The sequence below is a fragment of the Rhinopithecus roxellana genome, chromosome 13 (genome assembly GCF_007565055.1).
Source record: "Rhinopithecus roxellana isolate Shanxi Qingling chromosome 13, ASM756505v1, whole genome shotgun sequence".
NCBI lineage: Eukaryota > Metazoa > Chordata > Mammalia > Primates > Cercopithecidae > Rhinopithecus > Rhinopithecus roxellana.
In genome coordinates, this window is record NC_044561.1 from 66,968,643 (window position 1) to 66,995,592 (window position 26,950).

Here is a 26,950-nt window from a genome sequence, read left to right on the forward strand (position 1 = left end):
CAGCTATTTTTTGCAGATATAGAAACTTTGAAATAAATTTTGCCAGGCAGTTTTCATGTGGTAATTCTCTAGAAGGTGACTATGTGAAAATAAATATGACATCAAAAAAGCAGTTTTTAATAAGCTATATCATACACATTGTAGAATATATCATGTTTTATGTACTTTAAAATAATTCAGAACTAATGAAACTTAATGATAAATAATTGAATAAAGGCGCATGTCAAAACATTTTAGTGGGGATTTCTAGCGTAATAAACATTTATTTCTGATGACAACTTCAATTTCCTTATCCACATTTCTCCGTGAGTACGTTCATTTTCAATTCATTGTCATCCTGTTTGATGACCTATTTTTAATATTTTCAACTGCTTAAAACATTTAGAAAATAGTATCAGTGAAACACTGGCTTTCCAATATGATATGTAGCAAACATTTAAGCTTCATCATCACTTATTGCAAAAGTTCTTGCTGGCTTTTTAAGTAGGTGAAGAGGTAAATGAGGACAGAGAATACATATACATAAGGTGTGGGAAGCCTTCATCACACCCACGTGTCTTCTGAGCCTTCCCAGGTGATCCAGGTGAGCTCATTTCTTACACTCCATTTCTCCAGCTTGTAATTAAATGGATTATGACTCCCAGTGGCTTTTGAATTTAATTACCAATGCCATAGCATTGATAATTATTACCTGGAGAAATAAAGACTAAATTATACCACAAGCTTTGTCTTTGCAATATCTCCATCTTTCTTCATCACTACACATAAAAGTCTCATGCAGAGTTTTAACAACATGTTTCTACCACTCAATTTCAAGTTTCTCTGTTCTAAGACATTTAACAAAATATGCTCATATTTAAAGCAGAAACTTTAACCAAATCACAAAATGTCTCTCAATAAGGTATAAATATCAAGTATGTAGTGATATGGCCTCTTATCTGTTTTCTAATATCATGTTGATGCAGCTGATGGACATGCCTAGGATTTACTGCTTGTTTAAATCAAGAAGTTTATTCATTGTTTTCTACTAAGTTTCTACAAAATCAAATGCATTACATCATTGATGAATTTAATTTAAAATAAAATTGTGGGGCTTCCTGGCCTGTTCCAAGTATTCAGTACCCGTACTTCTCTACAGATCTGTTCAGCTAGAATTCCTTTGACCACTGGACAGGATTACTTTCTCTCCCCAGTTGCACTGTTTTGAAAAACATTAGAGGGAACCTAAGATTAATAAGTTTCTAGCTCTCATGATATTTTTATTATTCTAAATAAGAATAGCTTTTTCAAAAGAGGAAATATAATTAATGAACACCAGCTACCTAGTAGCATCTTTCTTTCATTCCCCCCTTTTTTTTTTAGAAGGAGTTTCACTCTTGTTGCTCAGGCTGGAGTGCAAGGGCGCAGTCTTGATCACTGCAACCTTTGCCTCCTGGGTTCAAGCGATTCTCTAGCCTCACCTCTGGAGTAGCTGGTATTGATTACAAGTGCTCGCCACCATGCCCAGCTAATTTTTAAATTTGTAGTAGAGACAGGGTTTCGCCATATTGGTCAGGCTGGTCTCAAACTTCTGACCTCAGGTCATCCACCCAATTAGGCCTCCCAAAGTGCTGGAATTACAGGCATTAGCCACTATGCCCAGCTTGCATCTTTAATTCTAACATCATAAATTACTTTAATTTTTTCGTGGTTTTTTTTTTTTTTTTTTTTTTGCTATAGACTCTCTATAGAAAGTTTTTCAATTAATTTGAATACATTTGGAATTATGCTATGTGACAGGCATCACGCCAGAAGTTAGATATAACACCATTGAAGAAAAAATATAAACCCTCATGAAGTTTGCCTTCTTTTTGAAAGATAGAAAGCCGACTATAGTTTGCTAAATAGTGTCTTATGTTACAAGTTTGCTCATCATTTCTTTCAGTATTTTTCCACGAGTGCAAATTAGCAGCTGTGATACACAAGTATGCCTAAATTTAATGACCTGGGACTTCAAATGTATTACAAGCACTTACAAGTACAAATTCTATATTTATTGTTTTCTTATGAAAACACTAAACAAAGATGAAATGGCAGAACAATTATTTGATAAAGTTTCTATAGTTTTAAATGTCATTAATGTTGTATCAGCTTTAGATTAAATTTACTCCTGTGAATATATTATAGAATGCAAATTTTGTTACATTTTTGCAATATATATTGATTAGATTCATTTCTCATATTCTTTTCAGGGATATCACTGATTTCTTTCATCAGTTTTCAGTATATTTGAATGATTCCTGATTTTGCGTTCTTCATTGATTTCTGTTACACTTTTTTTACTTTCAAATTCTTATTAAGACATTCCAGTTCTAATAATCTCACTGAATATTAGCATGGTTCATTTTAGTTATGTTTACTGTGGAATTTGATGATATTATTATGGTTGAGTTTTCCTTATTCATCCTTAAATTACCCACATAATTTTTATGAAATTATTTTATTTCAAAAAAGTTGATGTCAATATTTCTGATTTTAGTATACACATTATATATATGTATATATACAAACATTGTGTGTGTGTGTCTGTGTACACGTGTGTGTAGTTGCTTTAATTTCCTTTATATTGATGGGATAGCATGGCCTGCTAAGAACACAGATTCTGATGCCAGATTGCTTGGTCAAGATTCTGGTTCTGCATAGACATGTGATCTTGGATAAATTCACTAACTTCTCTGTCCTTCATTTTCTGTACAGTAATGCTAGTCCACTGGGTTGTAACAAAAATTGAAGTATTTACTACATGTAAAGCAGTGAAACATGATGAGAGTAGAAGGTTTAATTCATCACATAATAGAGCAGTGAAATTTGCCTCCTTGTGAAATATTAATCTCTCAGATCATGAAAATATCCTTCCTAAAATGATTTTATAGTCACCTAAAAGAGACATTGTTAAGAAGACCCAGAAACCAGATGGGAGGTTGAGTCTGCTTTTCTGTTAAATAAGAAAATATTCTTAGTTATGTTTTGTTTTTTGAGAAGCCTCCATACTGTTTTCCACAGTTGCCATACTAATTTACATTTCTTTCATTTTTTTTTTTTTTTTTTTTTTTTTTTTCAGACAGAGTCTCGCTCTGTCGCCCAGGCTGGAGTGCAGTGGCCGGATCTCAGCTCACTGCAAGCTCCGCCTCCCGGGTTTACGCCATTCTCCTGCCTCAGCCTCACGCGTAGCTGGGACTACAGGTGCCCGCCACCAGGCCCGGCTTATTTATTTATTTATTTATTTATTTATTTAAGTAGAGACGGGTTTTCGCCGTGTTAGCCAGGATGGTCTCGATCTCCTGACCTCGTGATCCGAACCGCCTCGGCCTCCCAAAGTGCTGGGATTACAGGCGTGAGCCACCGCGCCCAGACACTAATTTACATTTCTACAGTGTGCAAGCATTCCCCTTTCCCGCATCCTTGTTAGAGTCTTATTTTCTATTTATTTGGGTAATAGCTATTCTATCTGGGGTGAGATATATCATTGTGGTTTTGATATGCATTTCCCTGAATATTAGTGACTCTGAACACTATATCTGTTAGCAATTTGCATGTCTTCTTTTGAAAAATGTATATTCAGATATTTCACCAATTTTTGAGTCCAATTATTACTATTATTATTATTTTGCTATTGAGTTGAGTTCTTATACATTCTTATTATTCTTCCCTTGCTGGATGGGACTGGATAGTTTGCAAATATTTTCTCCCATTCTGTGGTTGTTTCCTCACTTTATTGAATGCTTTCTTTGCTGTTCATAAACTTTCCTTAGCATAATACCATTTGTCAATTTATACTTTTATGTTTTTTGAATCCTTACTCAAAATAAATCTTTTCCCAGACCAATATCCTGAAACATTTCCCCAGTGTTGTCTCCCACTAGTCTCATAGTTTTAGATCTTACATTTAAGCGTTTAATCCACTTTTACTTGATTTTTGTATATGAAAATAGATAAGGGTCTAGATTTCTTCTTTTACATATCGATACCCAGTATTCCCAGCACCATTTATTGAAGAGATTGCCCTATCACCAATGTATGTTCTTGGCACCTTTGTCAAAACTGAGTTGCCTGTACAACAACTATGGAAAACAGTATGAAGTGTTCTCAAAAACTAAACTAACATATGATCCAGCAATCCTACTGCTGGGATATATCCAAAAGAAATGAGATTAGTATGTCTATTGTAGCACTATTAATAATGGGCGAGATGCAGAATAAACCTGTTATATATATTATATATATATATATATTCATCCATATATATATGTATTTTATTCATCCATATAAAAATAATGAAATATTTTCATTTGCAACATCCTGGAGAATGGCGGCTACCACAGGTTGGGAACGATAGTGGAGATGGGGGAATGAAGAGACAACGGTTATTGGGTAGAAAAATACCATTAAATAGAAGGAATAACTTCTAGTATTCAGTAGCAGCACAGTAGGATAATTACAATTACTAAGAATTTATAGTATATTTCAAAATATCCAGACGAGAACATTTGGAATGTTCCCAACACAAATAGTGCTAAATGTATGAGGTTGACAGATATCCCAATTACTTTTATTTGCTCATTACTCCGTGTATGCATGTATCAAAATATCACATATATCCCACAGTATGTATTAATGTAACTGTTATGTATTCATAATTTTTAAAAGCTACAAATCAAAATTTGAGAAACAAATTTCAGAGCACTGAATAAAATATTTTTTAAATCTCTCTTAAATTTTTAAGAATTCATCAGTTTGGTTTTGCTACTTTACCCTGAAAAACTCATCTTTCTAATATTTAAAAGTAAATATTAAACCAAGAGAGAAGGTCAGAGAGATCCATGCTCTGAAAGTCTAAGAACAATGCAGAAAGAAGCAGCTCATAAACATTAATCTGCAAGTTTGACTGGTCAGGGGCAGTTTTGAACACAGGCATCTTTGTCTCAAAAGAGAAAGAAAAAACTCCTTTGTATGAGACTTTATTTTTCCAGTGCTTTTGAATGTACTAAATCATATTTAGTTATTTATATTGAGTTTATAATCTTACTGACTCAGTGAAAGAGTTCAAAAAATGAAATAGACTTAGCACAACAATGCAACTAGAATCAGCAAAGAAATGAATGTGTTTTTCTGTCAAATCCCATTGCCACAATAGCTCTGCCAATTTGTTTGAAAAATGTACAGCCCTGGAGTTTCGGCACCACTTAACAGCCGAGGAGAACAAAGTGTGTGTAGTGAGATACAAATCTTCCATACCATTAGTTCAATATATTTCTGCATAGCAGCTTTTCAAAAATTGGAAGCATATTTTGGCACCATGCTGCTTCAAAACAACAACAATAACATCTGAGAAATATATGCAGAAAGCTGTCAGCCCTTAAAAATACTGTGTTTAGTTTTTTTTCCACAGAACTACTGCTTGATTGGCTTAGTTCTTCTTTATCTATTATTCTTCCAGATCATATTAACATGGGAACACCAGGTAGACTTAAAGTTTATTAAGTGTGTGTGACTCAAATAATTTTGAACAGGGTGAATAACTCAGTGCTTAATTAAAAATCTATTGACTAATTAGGGTAGGATATATAGCTTATACAATTTTTGGAAATACAAACAACCCCCCCCCCCCCAAATAACTAGAAAACAGCAATATCACTTCCAGATTACAAAATAAATATCATTGATATTTTGCTCATTTGAACCAAGCAGTTTTCACATAAGCAGATAGTGTGTTAATTCAGTTTTATAAAATAAGCATTTAAGATAAAAGTATTACCTGACTCTACTGAATGACACTATTAGAAAACAATGCTATGATAATATCTTAATAAAATATATTTTTATAATAACCATGTGTCAATAGGATACTATTGAGTTCAAGAAATTGTGCTAGTTATTTACATACATTCATTAGAATCCTCACACTAATCCCACCTGATTTTTTTTACCTTTGTTTTTCTGGTAAAGAAACTGTGACTGAAAGAGACTTGAAACTCACATCACTTTAAATTTGTTGGAAGCAACATAGCAAAAAACAAACAAACAAAACTCCCTAAACCTGTTTGATTTCAATAAATTTTTAGCATTGGTAGGAGTAGTTACTGCTGGTACTTCTGAGTTATATGGAAATATATATATGAGAAACTAAAGAAAAATAAAACACTGAAGAGATAAAGAAGCAAACACACATTCATATACATTTAATTAATAGTTATAAATTGAGAATAAAACAAATATTTGCTTAGTATCATGAGAGAGGAAAAGATGAAAACATTTTCAAAAAAACTACTCTTTTAAAGAGGATCCAGTATAAAATTCTCAAGTCATATTTGAGATATTTGGTTGTAAAATATTGGATATTAAATATAAGATGAAGCTTCTCATTAAATTATTATAATTCATATTTTTAAATGTCAAAGCTACAAACACCTGTTTGTTGATGACTATAATGAAATTGTCTACATTTCCAATCATTTGATTTTCAGATACATCTATTTTCATGAAATGTAAAATACATTTTGGACCAACTTTATGAACATTAGTAAATCATTCATATACTCATCTGATTTGCAAATGAAGAAAATGTAAGAGAATGAGGATTAATTTCTGCTGACTCATATGAAAAGCATGGTGGAACTGCAGTTGTATAACACTAAAGAGAAGTGACTCACCCAAGGATGAGTAGGACCTAGAATTAAAGAGAAGATAATGCAAGTGTACCATTTGCCCTACAGAGAGTGGGTTAGCAAGGTTATATGACAAGTTTGCCCTACAGAGAGTGGGTAAATGACAATCCTATGTAGTTTGGAGGGATGGCATCAGAACTCCCAAAAATAAAGGTGATCATATGTGGCAGAGAGCATATTGTCATGAGAAAGGAGAATATTGATTCATTTAGAGTATGACTATGACGGAAAGAGACCTGGGATCCTCTTTGAAAACAATGGAGCTGACAAAGTCTAGCAAGGTATCATAGATCCAAGCAAGGGCTTTTGGTCACAGAAAAGAAAAAAAAAATCAAGTTGCAATAAGAAACTGAATTGCAAATCAGGATTCACGGTGATATTTCACTTAGGAGAAAAATGCATGAATTATCTCTTTCCAAAAGACAGCAAGTGAGCATGTGGATTCCCACGGCCACTCCTAGGTATTAAATACTGGACTTAGAACACTTTATCTGTGAGACATAGCGCTGATCTGCTAAGGAAATAAACAGATCTGTTTAAAGTCTTTTTTTCCATGTAGACGAAAGTGTGAAATATCACAAACACACATGGGATTAAATGTTACCTCCCAAACTCAAGAAACTAGGATATATTCCTTCAAAAGGAGGGGAAGTACTTAATTAAGGGTGAGACTGCCTTTGGAAGACAGTGCTAGAGGTATATGACAGAAATGGTTCCCGTAGATGGACTTGAGTTCTTTTGGTGTCATTTGTAATGCCTGACCAAAATAACCAGTCACTAAGAAGAGAATGACATTGAGACAAAAATTACTTATATCCGATGAGTATAGGACACTGCTAATAAATGTATTTTTCTTATAATGATGTATTTATTTAGCAAAGATTTAATGACCATCCAATACATGTCAAACCCTACCTTTAGCCTTAGATACATAACCCTAGTACTAGTTTTTGGAGAAAAAAGATGAATATAACTCAATCAATATATCTGAACAATTAATCCATGAGATTAATACGTAAAATTTATATTTTTAAAACTAGGAAGCCCGAACAAAATTTTGGGGATTTGTGTAGATATTGTGGACTCATCCATAACTTTGAACTGTATTTTTTTATTATAACATGATTTGGCAACAGTAATTCCACTGTTAAAAGGTGGTGTCTATCTCCAGCAAGTGTTATGATATTAATATTCACAGCATCATTATTTGTCAGAGCCAAATATTGGAAATAATCTGAATGCTCATCTACCCATAAATGGATAAGTAAAATGTGGTACGTTGATACAATGGACTATTATTCACCAATAAAAGGGATGCAGTACTGACACAGGTACAACATGGATGAATGTCAATAATGTTATGATGACTGAAAGAAAACATTTTTAAAAACTGTAAGTTATATGGTATCATATACACAAAATGTCCAGAACAGACAAATGTATAGAGTAAATTCATTGTTGCCTAGGGCATGGGGGTTCAGTGGAGAATGAGAGGTGACTGCAAAAGAAGAAGGGATTTCTTTTTGGGATGATGAATATGTTCTAAAATTTATTGTGGTGATATTTGCACAACTTGCGAATCTACTAAAAACATTGAATTCTACAATTTAATTGTGTAAATTCTTTAGTATGTGGATTATATCTCTCTCTATATATATACACACCCACACACATACACGCACACAAATTTACAGACACTATAGCCACGCTGTTTTTCTTTTTTGGTCTCAAATATTCAACTTACTGGTGGTATGATCTTGACTAAGTTACTTAACCTCCCTCTGCCTCATGCCTATCATCTGAACAATGGGTATACAATTCGTACCTATTTTGTGGGATTATTGTGAACATCTAAATAAAGTGATACATATATAGACTTTACAGGGATGCCTAGAACAGCACCAGTGCTAAATATATGTGTTGTCTTGCTGCTACTGCTACTTCTACTACCATCAGTAGCACAATAAGAATATTATTCTCATCATCGTTGTAATTTTATTACAAGTCCAACCCTACTAATTTAATCCATGGAAAAGGTATCTCATCTCCTCTTGTTACTGTAACTACTACGTATGTTGATTAAGTTGTAGCTACATTTCCACCTATAGCCAGTCAATACTTCTCAAAATTAGTTACAAAAGAAATCCTTGTCCCAGGACTTCAACCCATACTTTTTATGAAAAGCCTAACATCTTATTCCATATAAAATGGGAAGTTATATTTTTTCCAAGTAATGCAATGTGAATATTATGTGCACACTCTGCTCAGTTAAAGCCAACAGTATTGAGCTAGATAATGGCTCTCGTTGCACACCAGCTCACTATATATTTCCAAGTCGGATGGCAGACTTAGAATATCAGCTTTATGGCAAGGATATGGGATAGTAACATACCCACCAGGAGACTGACTATAACTACTTAAATTTTTTCACATAAAATCCTCAGGATATAGTCTCTCCAAAGAGAAAAAGCAAAATCTTTACTATTATAGCTTCTACTCTCTTTTTTATCTTCACATCTCTGTAAGTCTTGGTTTAGGCTAAATGCATCATTAATCTTTAACATATCCACCTAAGAACACAATTAAAGTCAAATAGAATAATGAGTGGCATTACAAGGAATACAAAGTAGCACACCCAAGAATGCTTTCAACTATTCCATATGCTGCCTAATCACGCACACTCGCTAACTTGCACAGTGCCAGCCCTAGAACAAAAATTAACTCTTTGGTGAATAAGAATGAGAATCTTTGAATTAGTCAATTAATTTTGAAAATAAAGGCAATGACCAGAAATATTAAATATTAAGTATTTTGAGGCACAAGCTATTCTATAAGGCTTTATATTCATAACATTTTTAAATCTCTTATTTTGAGTTCAAAACACATGACTTTAGTCACAAATATGCTATGTACTAATTGAGTAACATTGACTGAAATCTTAATCTCCAGGAATTTCAATTTCCCAAATTGTTCTATACAGGAAATGGATTATATATCAATGGTTCTCAATCTTTAGTCTGTATCAGAACCACGTGGAACAAAACTTGAGCTCTACATGTAGAGATGTGTTTTCAAGTCGTTGTTCCAATGTACAACCAGAATTGGGAACTACACTGAGCTAAATAATATTCAATATCTATACCAGCTCTAAAAGTCTAAAGGTTTTTATCTATGTAGACAACCTGACTCATTTCTCAATAAGAACACAGTATTACCTCAGAGAAAAGTAAGTTTAAGTGATTACTAGAACTACCTTGGCCAAGCATTTAAAGAATTGCACTGCTTTTATTTTACTTCCAAAATGAAGGCAAAAAAAATAAAGGAAAGTAGTATTTGGCTTATGTTACCTTAACAAAAACAAAAGGCTGCAATAGAGACAATAAAATAAATAAACAAAAACCTGTAAAATCTATCATTATATGATGTCGTTCCTAATGCATAAATTTAAAAAGAAAAAACACCATAGAGGAAAAAGCAACATTTTGAAATGATATGCTTTTCTTTGTCTTCAAACAATTACATCTTCATCATGATGGCTGTATTATTTTGTTTTTACACTGCTATGAAGAATTGACTGAGCCTGAGTAACATATAAAGGAAAAAGTTTTAATTGACCACAGTTTCACAGGCTTAATAGGAAGAATGACTGGGAAACTTAGAATCATGGCAGAAGAAGAAGGGGAAGCAAGGATCTTCTTCACATGGTAGCAGGAGAGAGAGCACAAAGGGTGACATGCTACATACTTTCAAACAACGAGATGTCATGAGAACTCTGACAGCAAGAGGGAAGTCTGCCCCCATGATTCAGTCACTTCCCACCGGGCTTCTCAACTGACACATGGGGAATTACAACTGGACATGAGATTTCAGTGGGTACACACAGGCAAACCATGTCAACTGTCACGGATTTAAACAATTGTCTTCGAATAGTTTGTTTCCGACTTCTATTTGCATCTTTCCACTAAAAAGATGGCACAATGTAATCCTAGTTTACATTTTTTACCATGTAATTCCAAATTATTTTTCCTGAAAGTTACTTATTCTTAAATTTCAAAGCTCTTCATACCTATGGTTTGATCTGTGCTTACAACTGGATCTCAGAAAGATCGAATTCTCCCATGATACCACGTTCATGTCTCTCACTCTTAATATTTGTTCCCAGGACAACAACTTAACTTCTTGCTCTGTTATTATTATTTCCCTTTATTTTAATATAAACCAAATATTGATATTTCCTTCTTTAGATCAATTGGAATCATCTCAAACCTCTGTTTTTCTCTAAAATGTGTCAGGCCTAACAACTACATACAAAGATATGTTCAAAATAGAATACAGGGCTTGGGATATCATTTTATGTCACTCTTGATTCCACTAAGCCAAACAAGTTACAGGAAAAATCAAGGGCCCAGTTTTTAATGAAGAGGGATTTGGCTCAGATTCAACTGAGTTTTCCCGCACTCCTCCCAACCATGTGATTGCAAATAAATGGTATACAAGTTCCCTGACAGTGTCTGCTTAAGACTCTACCTTCCTTTCTCTATTTGCTGCCCTCACTCACTTACCACCACATCCTACCCAGCTCAGGAGATGACACCTTATTTTTTATTTTTTTATTGTACTTTAAGTTCTAGGGTACATGTACACAACGTGCAGGGTTGTTACATATGTATACATGTGGCATGTTGGTGTGCTGCACCCACTAACTCGTCATTTACATTAGGTATATCTCCTAATGCTATCCCTCCCCCCTCCCCCCTCCCCACAATAGGCCCCAGTGTGTGATGTTCCCCTTCCTGTGTCCAAGTGATCTCATTGTTCAATTCCCACCTATGAGTGAGAATATGCAGTGTTTGGTTTTCTGTTCTTGTGATAGTTTGCTGAGAATGATGGTTTCCAGCTGCATCCATGTCCCTACAAAGGACATGAACTCATCCTTTTTTATGGCTGCATAGTATTCCATGGTGTTTATATGCCACATTTTCTTAATCCAGTCTGTCACTGATGGACATTTGGGTTGATTCCAAGTCTTTGGTGTTGTGACTAGTGCTGCAATAAACATACGTGTGCATGTGTCTTTATAGCAGCATGATTTGTAATCCTTTGGGTATATACCCAGTAATGGGATGGCTGGGTCGAATGGTATTTCTGGTTCTAGATCCTTGAGGAATCGCCACACTGTTTTCCACAATGATTGAACTAGTTTACAGTCCCACCAACAGTGTAAAAGTGTTCCTATTTCTCCACATCCTCTCCAGCACCTGTTGTTTCCTGACTTTTTAATGATTGCCATTCTAACTGGTGTGAGATGGTATCTCATTGTGGTTTTGATTTGCAGTTCTCTGACAGCGAGTGATAATGAGCATTTTTTCATGTGTTTGTTGGTTGCATGAATGTCTTCTTTTGAGAAGTGTCTGTTCATGTCCTTTGCCCACTTTGTGATGGGGTTGTTTGTTTTTTTCTTGTAAATTTACTTGAGTTCTTTGTAGGTTCTGGATATTAGCCCTTTGTCAGATGAGTAGATTGCAAAAATTTTCTCCCATTCTGTAGGTTGCCTGTTCACTCTGATGGTAGTTTCTTTCACTGTGCAGAAGCTCTTTAGTTTAATTAGATCCCATTTGTCAGTTTTGGTTTTGTTGCCATTGCTTTTGGTGTTTTAGACATGAAGTCCTTGCCCATGCCTATGTCCCGAATGGTATTACCTAGGTTTTATTCTAGGGTTTTTATGGTTTTAGGTCTAACATCTAAGTCTCTAATCCATCTTGAATTAATTTTCATATAAGGAGTAAGGAAAGATCCAGTTTCAGCTTTCTACTTATGGCTAGCCAATTTTTCCAGCACCATTTATTAAATAGGGAATCCTTTCCCCATTTCTTGTTTTTGTCAGGTTTGTCAAAGATCAGATGGCTGTAGATGTGTGGTATTATTTCTGAGGGCTCTGTTCACTTTCCCTAAATATCAGCACACTGGGTGCAAAGATAAGACGGTCAGTTCCTTCACCTAGTCCCTGACAACACAGCAACTGACCCTTGGCTCTCATCCCTTTCTCTGCTTCTGAAAAGATTCAATACATTTTCTCCAGCTCTGGGAATATCCAGAGGCTTCAAACACCTTTATCTTTAGAAAGCGTAGGCTACTGAATAGTATTATCTTATTCTTCCCCAAGCAGATAAAGACACTCTTCCAAACTGAGACCTGGCAGTTGGCCATGGATGACTTATCCTCAGCAGAACACAAAACTTTAGATTTCAGAGGGAGGACTTTTGCTTTAACTTGAAGAGCTCCTTTTACTGGAAACATTTTTCAGTTTCTGTTTTGGCAAAGAGAGATTTTCTGTCCATGAGACATGCAGAGAAATAGCACACCTGCCTAGGCATAGTAAGTAGCACTTTGCACACATTGATTGAACATCCTCTGACTTTATAAGTACACAGTTGCCTATTAGATAGCGGCAGAAATTGTGTCTTGAAAAGCTTAAATAACCTTCCCTCTGTCACAGCTAGAAGGCTATGTGGCCAATTGTATAGCCTTATTTCACCCTGGTTGTCTACCTGCACCAAATCCTATGACTTGAAGCAATGTCAGTGGTTTTGTTTTAGTTTGGCTTGTCCTGTTTCTCCTTTCTCCTCAAACAATCATTTGAGGTATTCTTTTGTATATAGTCTGAGAAGTCTTTGATTCCACTGATTCACTTATAGATAAGGAATCTTATGAGGCTCAGGATGACTTGGAGTCCTTTTTATTTATTTCTTTTTTTCTTTGTTTCTTTCTTTCTTTTTTTTCTTTTTTTCATTTGAGACAGAGTCTCACTCTGTTGCCCAGGCTGGAGTACAATGGCAAGATCATAGCTCACTCTATCCTTGACCTCCTGGATACAAGCAATCCTCACATTTCAGTCTCCTAAGTAGCTAGGACTATAGGCATGTGCCACCATGCCTGGCTGCTTTTTGTATTTTTTGTAGAGATGGATTTTTACCATGTTGCCCATGCTGATCTCAAACTCTTGAGCTCAAGCAATCCACTTGCCACAGCCTCCCAAAGTGCTGGTGCCACAGGATACTTGGGGTGTTACTTTGCCAGCTGGAAACCTTTGTGGCCTCTGGCATCTTTGCCCAAGTTTTGCTTAGTCCACTGGGCTTATTCGGCCCACTCAGCCTGGCTGGCTGCACTTGGTTTGCACTACCAGCCTGGATCCTTGCCTGCCAAGGACAAGCCAGATGCAGAGCAGTGAGGGGTGCATCAGCGAGCAACTGTGGGGTTTGGCTGCTGTGCACAGCCAAGCACACCAACTGCAGCAGGGTGGACAGCTCCAGACACTGAAATGGGTGCCAGCTCACTGCAAGGCTATGGCTGGACCACGCATACAACAAGTGCCTTCCACTGCTGGCACCAGGGAATGCAATGGTGCCCAGAAGCTTGGAGATGCAAGGAACCATAGAGCCCCAAGGAAGGTGTCACAGCCCCGATTCAGGGAGTTTCTAGATCTGGGCTACCTGAAGGACCACAGCTCTTCTCTCCTTCTTGTCATCCACAATGTGGTGAGTGAGGGGTGTTTCAGCCCTGTTTATGTTACAGCTCTTTCAGTCCTGCCATTTGGTGTGTTCCAAGTTTTTGTACCACATCCAGGAAGAATGAGGCACATAAACACCTGGAGGGTGAGCAAGGTAAAGAGGTGCTTTATTGAGCCACAGTACAGCTCTCAAGAGACCTGAAGTGGGTTCCTTTCCACAGGCTGGTCATCCAAGGAATGCAACTCTTAGCTGAGAGGAGACCCACAGTGGGTAACTCCTCTCTGCAGGCAGGTTGTTCCAATGTCTGACTGAGTCTTGCTGAGTCCAGGGTTTTTACTTGCTTCAGAGGAGAGGAAGTGCATGCTGATTGGTCCATGAGTTGTCATAGGCAGGCTCAGAAAAAGCACTATCAGTTCTCACTCTGGTCCATGGAGCTGGCAGCCCAGCCCCCAGGCTTCAGGCCATCCCTGGCTTGAAGGTGGGGCTTCACCAGGATCACCCTTTTCCACCCAGGAGCCTGTCTGTCTCCTGCTGCCATCAACTTGCCATTCCTGGTGCCCATGCTGTTCCTGCCGAGGGGTATCTGCAGGCCCGTGCCAAGCTGTCCTCAGGTCCCCCTCCAGTTCCCTCCTATGATCCTCCACACCCAAAGTCTGGAGGAAGCCTAGGTGACAGGGACTGGTGTGTCAGCAGGGCCCCAAGTGCATGCACACTGGGCTGGGTTGTGATACTGCCCAGGCTCGGCCTCAACTTTGCTCCCAAATCAGAGCAGGGAGAGGCGCAGAGTTGGGAGAGGCTGGGCAGTGGGAGCAGACATTTCCAAGTCGGCTAGGGCAGATGGAACTTCCTGGACATGAATGCCCGGATTCACAACTAATGCTGGGTCCTGAGGCTGTGCCTGGGAGGTTGGAGGTTCTGCGGCCTCTAACTTGGAAGGGGACAGGGCTTCTGCCTGATCCTAGCCCCGCTGGCTCTTTGGAGTGCTCAGCCTCAGCTTGGCCATCCCCTCTGCAGACATCTTCACAGCAGCCACTCCAGACAGGCTGCTGCTGCTATCACTGGGATTACAGGCATAAGCCATTGCACCCAGCACTTTTTATTTCTTTTAAGGGGCATTCAAGACTCCAAAAGAAAATAGGATCTATGATTGCTTTAATATTGAGTATCTTCAAAGAAAATATGCACATTAAGTTCCACTATGACACTTGTTGTCTGTGACACAGGCAATGATGGCCCCATTTTATTTTATCACGGAAGTCATATTTATTTTGAAATTTCTCCATTGATTTCATAATTGTTAAGAATTGTTTTTAAACAGATTTTATTGAATAAATACTTTCACATCAAATTTAAAATTAACCAGGTGTAAGTAGAAGTGAATGATAGCTTGTTTAAATAAAAATCAGATTTCTAGTTGATAAGATGCTTTAATTCCAACCAAAAAAAGGGGATACTTATTTTCCATAATCCTTGCATACTTTGTTTTTGAAACAAATTTAAACATATATATTTAATTAATTTTTTTTGGAAAATTGAGTCAGACCCTTATCATTGACTAAAGGTGCAAACTTTCTGGAATGAACCTATGGTTGTAATGTGTCCTCACCTATAGGTTCCTATGGAATGTCTTGTTACGATGAAAATAATTCCTTCCTTTTGCTTGACATGATAAGGTCTTTTATTTCATAAATATAATTTCTCATTAAAAAATTACCCTCTCCATCAATAACAGTGTTTCTCTAGTATAGGTTTCATGTGTGGAATTTTAAACAACAATGACAGAAACTGATTCTGGGTAAACAACTGCTGCTTTTGAAACAATGTACTAAAGAATATGTAGAGATGCTCCGCTACTTACCGTGGGGTTACATCTGGATAAATCCATCATAAATTGAAAATATTGTAAGTCAAAAACGCATTTCATCTACCTAACTTGTTAGACATCATAGCTTAGCCTAGACTACCTTAAATGCACTCAGAACACTTACATTAGCCTACAGTTCGGCAACATCATCTAACGCAAAAACCATTTTATAATAAAATCTTGAATATCTCATGTTACCTATTGAAGACTATACTGAGCATGAAAAACAAAATGGTTAAATGGGTACTTGAAGTACAATTTTTATTCAATGTATTGTTTCCAGATCATCATAAATTTGAAAAAATGTAAGTGGAACCATTGTAAGTCAGGGACTATCTGTATATGCATACTATTGTTTAATCCGCTCAATGACCAATTAATATCATTATAATTAAAATTCAAATTAATCATTATGAAATACATTTTACAAGTGAAAAACTATAGCTAAAAATGAGCAAAATATAAAACCAGATACTTTTCACTTTGTAGTTTCAAAGTTTTACACAACCCTGGTACAATTCATTATTCTATTTATTTATACAGTGGTATTTATATGAGCCGCTTTTACTAAAAAGTTCAGAGGCAGTTTTCTATGTTCCTGCAATTAGTTGCAAAGCATTTTTCTTTTTTATATCAGGCATTTTAACATACAAATAAAACCTCATCCTTCAAATCCATCATGGGTTATTGATTTCTGTGTCACTGTCACTTTTTAAATTAATGTACTTTCCTTTCCTCTCAAGGCTGATTGAAAATGTGTTTTCATTAACATTTTTGTTACGGTAGTGTTCTGATTAAAATTAAATGGCAATGTGTAAGAAATTTGTCATTCAAAACTTTAGTCTAATTGCTCCAAATTATTGAGAATAGGCTCTACTAATTGTAATTGCTAGAAAAAAATAAAGATTTTCACTAATTTGTAAGAAAGGCAGTGTCTTATAAAAATTACTTCCTTTGAGACCTGAGGTTCTGATGGTGATCTGCATCTGTTGGGTGGTCTCAGAAATCAAGGTATTTTAAACATTATCGTGTTTATTCAAAATGCCAATTGATATTAGCATGCAAAAAATATTAGTCATTCATTTATTCATTTTGCAGTTAAAGTTTCATAGCATTAAGGCAGAGTAATAACTACTTTTTGAAGCAGATAAGTTTACCATTCAACAGATACACGTTGCTCCTTTTTAAGTCATCAGTAATTTTAAAAATATACAAAAAGGACTTCTCTAGTCTTTATAGTCTTCCTACAATAGCCATTAAATCAAATTCAAAATTAACATCTATTTCCATTATTAGGTATTTTCTATCTACTGTATGGCATTTTATAATGATATCACCTGCCTTTAAGACAAACAGTAAGGTAGGTGAAATTTGCTTATGTGCCAGTTTCCACTTTCCACTCATTCCACAAAGCACTCCTCCTCTCAGTCCCCAGCCAGCCATTTCTGTCTTGCCAACTCTAGCTGATGGGGGCTGTATTACAGAAGGCTTCTGAACTGGTTATGCAAATTGACTACTAGATCCACACAATTTAACCTAACTGAGTACTCAGGAACTTCAACAAAGAAAATAACCAGAAAAATAGAGCCTATTCTGCGAATTACTGAAGAAAAGAAAAAAAGAAAGAAGGAAAACATTGACTTGAAATCTTCCATTTATTTCTCTATTTTTCACTTTGATGCTAAGAAATGATATTCTTTACAGCTAGTCATTCTGCCATAGAATGTAGCTGCTCATAAATGAGACCATGAAATGCCATCACTGTTAGTTGTTTAAATTCTTCCTTCACAAAATGCAGATTATCAATGACGAGGACTTTTTTTTTATTCTGCAATTCAACTCCAGTTCAAGGAGAATATCTAACACATAAAAACATATACTTATTCAAGTGTATTTAAAATAATGCTTATGCTATCCATGCATGTCAGAATATCTCATTTAATTCAACCGCTGATAGCAGTAACATTTATTGCATGTGGATATACTGACATAAAGAGTTATAATTATGAGAACAATGGCATTCTTTGCATAGCTCCTCATGGTCCTTTTTCTCCCTAACAACACAGACTTTAACAGTTCAGTTCACTCAAGAAGGATCTAACTATGTCAGAGGAACTATCTATTTTATGAATGGAGCACAGAACATGTACACATTAATATCAAAAAAATACTTTTCTATCCAAAGTATTACATTTGGTATAAGGCATACTATATAACATGAAATAGCTGAATAACATGCTAAATAACATGAAAAAGCTGTGATTGTCGTTACTTGATGGCAATCAAAGAACTTCCATAAAGTTTTCTACTCTATAAATGTTTTAGCTTGAGAAAGTTAAGGTTGGGAATGCCCATATAGAATTATTTAATATACAGTTTTTCAATATAGATTTGCAAAATTCATAGAAAAAAACACCTTAGCTTGAATTTGATTTATATAATGATAATTAATAATAACAGATGACATTGTATTCAACCACTAAATAAGCTAGGCCCCATGCTAAGGACATTAAATAAATTGCCTATTTTAATCTGCTCAAAAATATTTTTCGTATCCCATTGTAAAGATGAGGAAATTTAGACATATGCTATGTAATTTCTCTGAGATTACACAGCTAATAACGGCTGACAGCAAGGTTTGAACCCTGACAATCTGTCACCATTTTCTTAGATATTATTACCACTACAAAAATGAGGCAATAAATAAGTCATTGATACAGGCTATTTTTCTGGAATTTAGATCTCCAGACATACATTGTTATTCTTTCCTCCCAAATGAGTAAGAAACCCATTTATGGGTGGCCTATCTCTTGCAGCGCATCAGAGAAGATAGAAGTTACTTCTCTTGGTTATTATTATTTTAGCACTCAATATTTAATTGAGAAAAGAAATCTCAATTACTCTTGTCCCAATTGTTTTATTTGTGGGGAACGGGAAAAAGACTTCTGGTCATGTGTTACTAATGACTGTAGAATTACTTTATTTGTGTTGTAATTTCAACCAACATGGTTACTTTTCACTTACACTGCACTACTGTGTTTGAACTTAAGCAGTTATTACAATTAAACTTCCAACATGGTTTTGGTATCAGCATGCCCTATTTGTAATATTTAAGTATGCAAGGAGACAATACTTTTATGATTTCCACACATGTTCAAAGTGGACTCTTACATCTGCAGCTCCAGACCTGACTTCTTTATTTAAATTCTTAACTTCTATTCCCAGTGGAAGACTTCCACTCCTTTTTTCTCAAATGTGAAAGGACTATCTCCATCAAAGCCCAACTTGTTCCCAAGGCCAGAATCATCCTCATGTTCTAGGAAAACAGTTTTATAATACGACAGACATTAACTTGAGTGTCTTTTAAGTGTAATACTTATGAAATTCGATTAACCAGATTAGTAACTAACTAGTCTTGTGCATTTATTAAATGGAAGCTAAAAGTCTGATTCCTTCAGTGTGCACTCATTTGTCTTGGGACAATATAACTTGCTTAAATCCCTGACTGATTCTCTAATCCTGGTACAGTTTAAAGTAATTGCATTGAAAACAATGGGGGAAAAAAACTGATCAGAAATATTTGTATTTTTTAATAACTTCATGTATCAAAAGGATAGGTTGCTTTGTTGTAAATATTTCTGTCAGCTTAATTTTTTCATTGAATTTTCAGAGCAATTAGTGTAATCCTTAAAATATTTAAAGTAGTAATTAAATAAAATAATTGTATTAAATAATTAAAAATCAATATTAAATAATTTCCCCTTTAAAGTCAGAGACTATTAATTAGGTTAAAAAGCTGGCTATGTGGGTTCTACATAAAAGATGTATAAAATACAGTGTTAAGCATTAACTAATAAATATCAAGTGAAAGTCCATAAAATAGAAAGCAAATAGGGAAGTATTAATATCAGAAAATGTTTATTTGAGGTTAAATGTATCAAATAAAATGAAGAATATTTTATGAGAATAAAAAACAACATTTTTTAGGAAAATACAACTGCCATGAGCCCTTTAAACTATAAGTCAAGGCCGGGCGCGGTGGCTCAAGCCTGTAATCCCAGCACTTTGGGAGGCGAGACGGGCGGATCACGAGGTCAGGAGATCGAGACCATCCTGGCCAACATGGTGAAACCCCGTCCCTACTAAAAATACAAAAAACTAGCCGGGCGAGGTGGCAGGCGCCTGTAGTCCCAGCTATTCGGGAGGCTGAGGCAGGAGAATGGCGTAAACCCGGGAGGCGGAGCTTGCAGTGAGCCGAGATCGCGCCACTGCACTCCAGCCTGGGCGACAGAGTGAGACTCCGTCTCAAAAAAAAAAAAAAAAAAAAACTATAAGTCAAAGAAGTCAATATGCAAGGGTTAAAAGAAAATAAAGAAAGGTAATAGTTGACACATACCCACCTGCACACACATAAAGACAGAGAGTTTTGAGTTAAAAAACAAGAAAATGCTTCTCACTGTCCATCAACTATTTGTAAAAGTCAATTATGTATTTGACCAAAAAAGAAAACAAACAAAATATTTAAGATGTTTTCTGCTGTGTCATGTAATCATAATCATAATTAGGAAAATATATGTTAACAACGGAAGTCTAAACTACTTAGAAATTAAAAAATATATAGTGGCCAATTCTCAGATCAAAAAGACAATATAAATTGAGAGAATTTTTTTAAATTAAGAAAAATTAAAATTGTTTCATACAACTTTTGAATTTATTTTGGAAATGTTTGTTTTAATGAATTGATTCAATTCATCCTAGAATTTTACTATTTTGCCATCTGATTGCATGCAAGTCTAATTCAGTCAAAGGATGTCATCATATCTCCTTCGTTGTTTCTAAATTTGTCTATTTCTTCCTTGTAAATGTGGTCTAACGTATCACAATTTATTATAAAAATTAGAAATACATTAGTAATAGAATAGCACCAAAAGATGCTAAGACATCACTTATTAAAATTATTTAACTATTTACTAATAAAAAATTCTCAACAAATACATTTTTAAAACTCAATATCATAAGGTCTCATTGAGAAAGTGATGTCTGTAGAACACTGAAGTAGCTGAGACAATTTTCAGCATGTATCTTGGTGGATATTATTCAGCCATGACAGAAAACCAGGTATGCAGGGTGTGTTGTGTCTGAGGAACAAGGAGGCCAGCATTTCTGAAGCAATATGTAACAGGGAGAGTGTAAGGAGATGAGGCTGTTGTAAGAACTCTAGACTCATTTTACTCTTAGTAAAATGTTGCAAGGATGAAATCAGGACAATAAACAAAAATACGTTGTAGGATAATCTGAGAATGGAAAAGTTTTCTTGCTGTTCATAGGATATGATAAAATTTATACAGAAGACCATAATTATGAATGTCTTTTTTCTCCAGACATAGTCAATAGTGGTAGTACAGATTCAGAGTATGTGGAGAGTCAGATGTAATCAGGCTTGAGCTTATGCCAAGGACAAGGATCAAGTGAGATAATGGCAGGACAGATATAGACAGGAAATAAAATACATTAGAGTGATTAAAACAATTAGCTGTAAATTTTAGCTGGTTAAGGGTTGAACAAACCATGAAATTCGAGGCAAAAAGATGCCTTCGTTTGAAATATAAAAGTGGCATAAAACAAATTACCAAAAAATGGAAAAATATGACTTTTAAATGCTGAAATGTAATAAAAATATAACTCAAAATTAGTATTTCAAATATAAAAACAATTTTAAAAATTAAATTTAATTATAATAGTATCAGTACTTTTGTAATTGGACCAAATGAACTGATTTTTTTGTGGGAAAAGAGATATCTATCACCTGTATAAATGAGAAAAGACTAATGATCCAAGAAAGTGCATATTCAAACCAAAGACATTGTAATCAAGTCAGCATTTTATTGGAATAGAAACACAATAATTAAAGTAGTGAAACAGAAGAGATGATTTATAAATAGGTGTCACTTTATATAAAAATATTACATATAATTATGTGTATAGATATATATATATATAAAACCCAAAGAATTTACACATTGACAAGGAGTTAGCAAGCTGTACAATAGAGAATTCACATATGAGCAAGTTTACATGTTTAAAAGCATATGTATACATAATCTCTTTAGTAGTTATGGATATGGAAATAAAATTACAGTTAATTACCACTGTATCCCTAATAGATAGATAAACATTTAGAATGAGAACATGTATCACTAGCATTTATTGCTAGTATAAATGTCATATTTCAGAAGTATTATGTCTTTAAAAAAACCTGTCCAACAGTTCTGATATCTATTAAAATAAAAATATATCTAGTTATAACCCAATTCCTGGGAATTTATTCCACAGAAATAAATGTTCCACTAAACAAGGCAAATGTCCAGCAAAAAAATGAATGGAAAAATAAAATTATGGGAGAATTAAAAACTAGAACATTATATAATCTTTAAGAAAATGAATGCATAAAAGACAGAAAGGAAGATTTTTTTTTAAGCATAAGCATAGCTAACTCGGTAAAACAATCAAAATAACAAAATTTATTTATGTACTTAACATACACATGGCCGAGAGTTACACTGTACATTGTTGTAGCCTATAACTATATATAATTGTTTGGATTTGAATTGTATTGATTAAAACCAAACAAAATTTTTAAAAAAGGAATTAGCTCCTTAGTAGCACTAGCTACTTTCCAGATGCTCAGTAGCCACGAGTGGCTAGTGCTATCACATGGAGCAGTGCAGAAGTCACAACATGGCAAGAACTCTATCAGAAAGAATTGTTTAGACCCTGTTCTAGGGTCCAGAGATAGGTTACCTCCCAAAACTGATGTAACTTCTGACCACATCTAACTTCTAAAGAAAATAAGAAACACATTTGTAATGTCATCCAGTTTTTGAAAAATAAACTTCAAAAATATCCTCAGGGATGACTACATGTCCATATGTTTATGTTTGCATATAACACATGCAGAAACATATCTTCTTATTTGTTCTGTATGGTTGGATGAATGATATTGGCAAAACGAAGTTAAAAAAACATAAAAATAGGACATAAGCAAAAGAAGAAAAGAAGAAAGTGCATATCTAAAAATAGCATGTGAATAACTATATGCATTTACTTAAAGTAATGCGTGTTCATGGAAAAATAAAATGATTTTAGAATGTGGGAAAAAAGAGTGCCATGGGATAATTTTTACTGTAGTCTTAAGTTGTGACAAGTTTTGCATGAGGAAAATATGGGAATGTATTTTTCCCAGGTGGCTATAAACTGCAAAACAAAAGGCTTAGCTCTATTAGTAATATTTCTCAGAAATTAGGGACATTGTGATTCCATTGATATATGACTTTGATTTTATTTCCATATGGCTGTGACCAAATTTCAGTTCTCATTTCATGACAATGTAGAAATTATGAGCTATTTCAATGAAAGCCAATCCACAATTCATGATTTTTTAAGGCTTAATGGATTTTTATGCCACACAACCTAACAAAGTAACTATGTAAACTGATTTTAAAAATTGGGTGAAAAAAAGCTTATTTCTGGCTGGGCGCTGAGGCTCACGCCTGTAATCCCAGCACTTTGGGAGGCCGAGGCAGGTGGATCATGAGGTCAAGAGATCGAGATCATCCTGACCAACATGGTGAAATCCCGTGTCTCCTAAGAATACAAAAATCACCTGGATGTGGTGGCATGTGCCCGTAATCCCAGCTACTCGAGAAGCTGAGGCAGGAGAATCACTTGAACCCGGGAGGTGGAGGTTGCAGTGAGCTGAGATTGTACCACTGTACTTAAGCCTGGTGACAGAATGAGACTCTGTCAAAAAAAAAAAAAAAAAAAAAAAAAAAAAAAAAAAAAAAACTTTTTTCCAATGGATAGAAAAAAAAGAAAGTGGTAACAAATATTTCTCCCAAGAAGAAGTAGATAGAAGTCTTACGTAAAGGAACAATGGATAAAATTATAGAGATATCCGATTGAAAGAACTGCCTCTGAGAAGGTCATGCCTTCACTGACTTAACGCAGAAAAGAGTTGATGAAGGTATTACATTTTCCTAGTGGAAAAAAAAAAAAAAAAAGAAAAAAAAAAGATGGTTCATTTTTGTCACTAATCCAAATGCTTATTTTCTAAAGCCTGTTTTCTCTGGAAAGTAATCATGTATAATTTAAATCTGGGTTCTGCTATTAGATATAAAGCGGTAGCTTGATGAAGACAAAGCCTCCCTCTGAGAAAAATTATAAAACGTGGATAATATACTAAGGAGAAAATAAAATCAAAGAGCAAACATCAAGACATTTGTGAGATAGGTGGTGAATGCGGTTGGTGTATACCTGACAAGCTCTGCCAGTTTTCTGCTCCATGAGTGTGCCAGTGTGTGAGCACTGGGAGACATAGTAGGAAAGAGCTGGGGTACAACTCCTTTGTCAGTCTCTCCAAAGTGGAAGGACACACACAGTTGTTCAGAGCTATTTAAGCCAGTCAGTGGAAGGATCGGTATTTCAATGGAAAGGAACAGCCAGGAAGTGGAATGCAAAATTTACTCCACTTTTTTGTTGAGACTGATGCCCATTACTAAGCTGCTGAAAAGGAAGTGTGTGAGAAACTAAGCAAAGGGAAAGAGGCTAAATATCTAAACAGAACTGTCAGCATGGTTAAGGTGTCGAGAAAACAAAGAAAATAATGAAGCTTAAATTTTGCCAAGGAAAGAAAGAGACCTATTAAATATGTCATGTTTCAGATGAAACCCCTGAAATACTATTGCCAAGGAACTGGAACAAACCAAGTAAATAAATAGTCTACAACAAGCCTAAAATGTGGCCTGGAAACAGGGGCGACTCTGATGGCTTAGAGTAATTTCCCCTCACTCTGTCTACTATAGTATATCTATATCTAAATCTACATGTATTTCTATGTAGCTATATCTACATATTTCAATAATCTATCTGTATCTATCTACCTACCTACCTACCTAGCTGGGATTACATGCACATGCCACCACATCCAGGTAGTTTTTGTATTTTTAGGAGAGACGGGGTTTCACCTTGTTGGCCAGGATGGTCTCAATGTCTTGACTTTGTGATCCGCCTGCCTCGGCCTCCCAAAGTGCTGGGATTACAGGGGTGAACCACCACGCCCAGCCTAAGGAACTACTTTAGACTAGGTAATTTATAAAGAAAGAAAAGATGTTTTATTGAGTCATGGTTCTGCAGGCTGTACAGGTAGTATGGCTGAGGAGTCTTCAGGAAACTTTTAATCATAGCAGAAGGTGAAGGGGAAGCAGGCACGTCTTACATGGCCAGAGTAGGAGGAAGAGAGCGAAGGGTGAGGTGTTACACACGTTTAACAACCATATCTCCTGAGAACTCACTCACTATCATAACAGCGAGGAGGAAATCTGCCCTCATGATCCAATCACCTCCCATCAGGCCCCTCCTCCAACACTGAGGATTGAAATTTGACATAAGATTTGGGTATGGACACAAATCCAAATCATATTAGACTTATGGTTATTATTACTTAATAGTGGTTTATAAGTTGATAACCATTTTGGAATATTACAGTGCCTGGGATATCCAAATGAATAATAAATTTGTTATAGAGTAATTGTATCTATTTTTATTTCTTTTTAATAATTTTGATGGTGAACTACTTTTGTGCTGCTACATGTATGTTTATTGTATTCCCTAGTTCTTTATAAATTTTAACATTACTAATTGATTTCTTGTAGTCCTTCATAAATTAAGGAAAAAAAGAGATTTACATATTTTGATGGGTCTGTGCTTGAGGCGTATTATATAATTGAGAGCTTTAGACAAATGTATACCCGTTTTTGCAAAATAAATGCTTATCAACTAGTTAACATATTGAACTTTATATTATTTTTATGCCCTAAACAGTAATGATTTAGCTTTATAAGGCAAAGTTTTGTCAATTTTAATTCAACCATAGATTCTTAGTGTTCTAAAAAATCCTCAGAAGGAAGGGGAGAAAATTGTCAAAACTTTTAGCAATATTGTTTCAACCATATATATTACTTAATCTGAAGATGGAAAAGTAAAATATTTGGAAAATATCAGATATATTTTTTCAAGTATTCTAAAAATAGGTTTACTTAGGAAAGGAAGTTGACAGGTCTCATTAATCTTTTGTTATAAAATGACATAATTCATGCTTCCACAATTATGCATGGGACACAATTCTAACCCCATTAACAAAGAAAAGCATCAAAATGTTTGAATGCTGACAACTGAACTATTAAAAAATAAACTTTACTTTTTTCTGTTCTATGTGCAATATATTCTTCTTAATTATAAGAATAGAATATTTAAAACCATCACTGAATTCAGTTACGAAAGGTTTTCAGACATTTCTGGTGTGACCACTAGCATGTATGTATATATATTCTTAAAGTCATATACATTGAAATCTGTTTTTCTCTAGAAATCACTGTTAACCTATGTTATTTTATATGTTTATAACAAATCATATCAGCATGTCTGTATACTTCCTTTAAAATCCCCAAACAATGTACAATTACAGGGAAGCCACACACAGAAGGTATATAATTCTAGCCCACTAAGTACTACCAATATCCAGCATTCACTGACTTAAAGTGTAAATTACTTTAATTGTATTTATTCACAGAGGCTTAGCACCCCTCCAAGGTGCCTTACAAATTCCCAGCTTTCTATTGAGTTCTTAGCCCTAATGATGTTTCTCTTTGTTACAGTCCTTCCCTACATTTGACCTCAGGATCCTTTGCCCATGACCATACACTTTGCCACACTGTGTTTCCTCTATTGGCATCATTGTGCACATGATAGAGCTTCTGAAAGGAAAAACAAGGTCACTTCACTGTTGCAGCCTGAACAAGAGAAGCATGTCTTACACA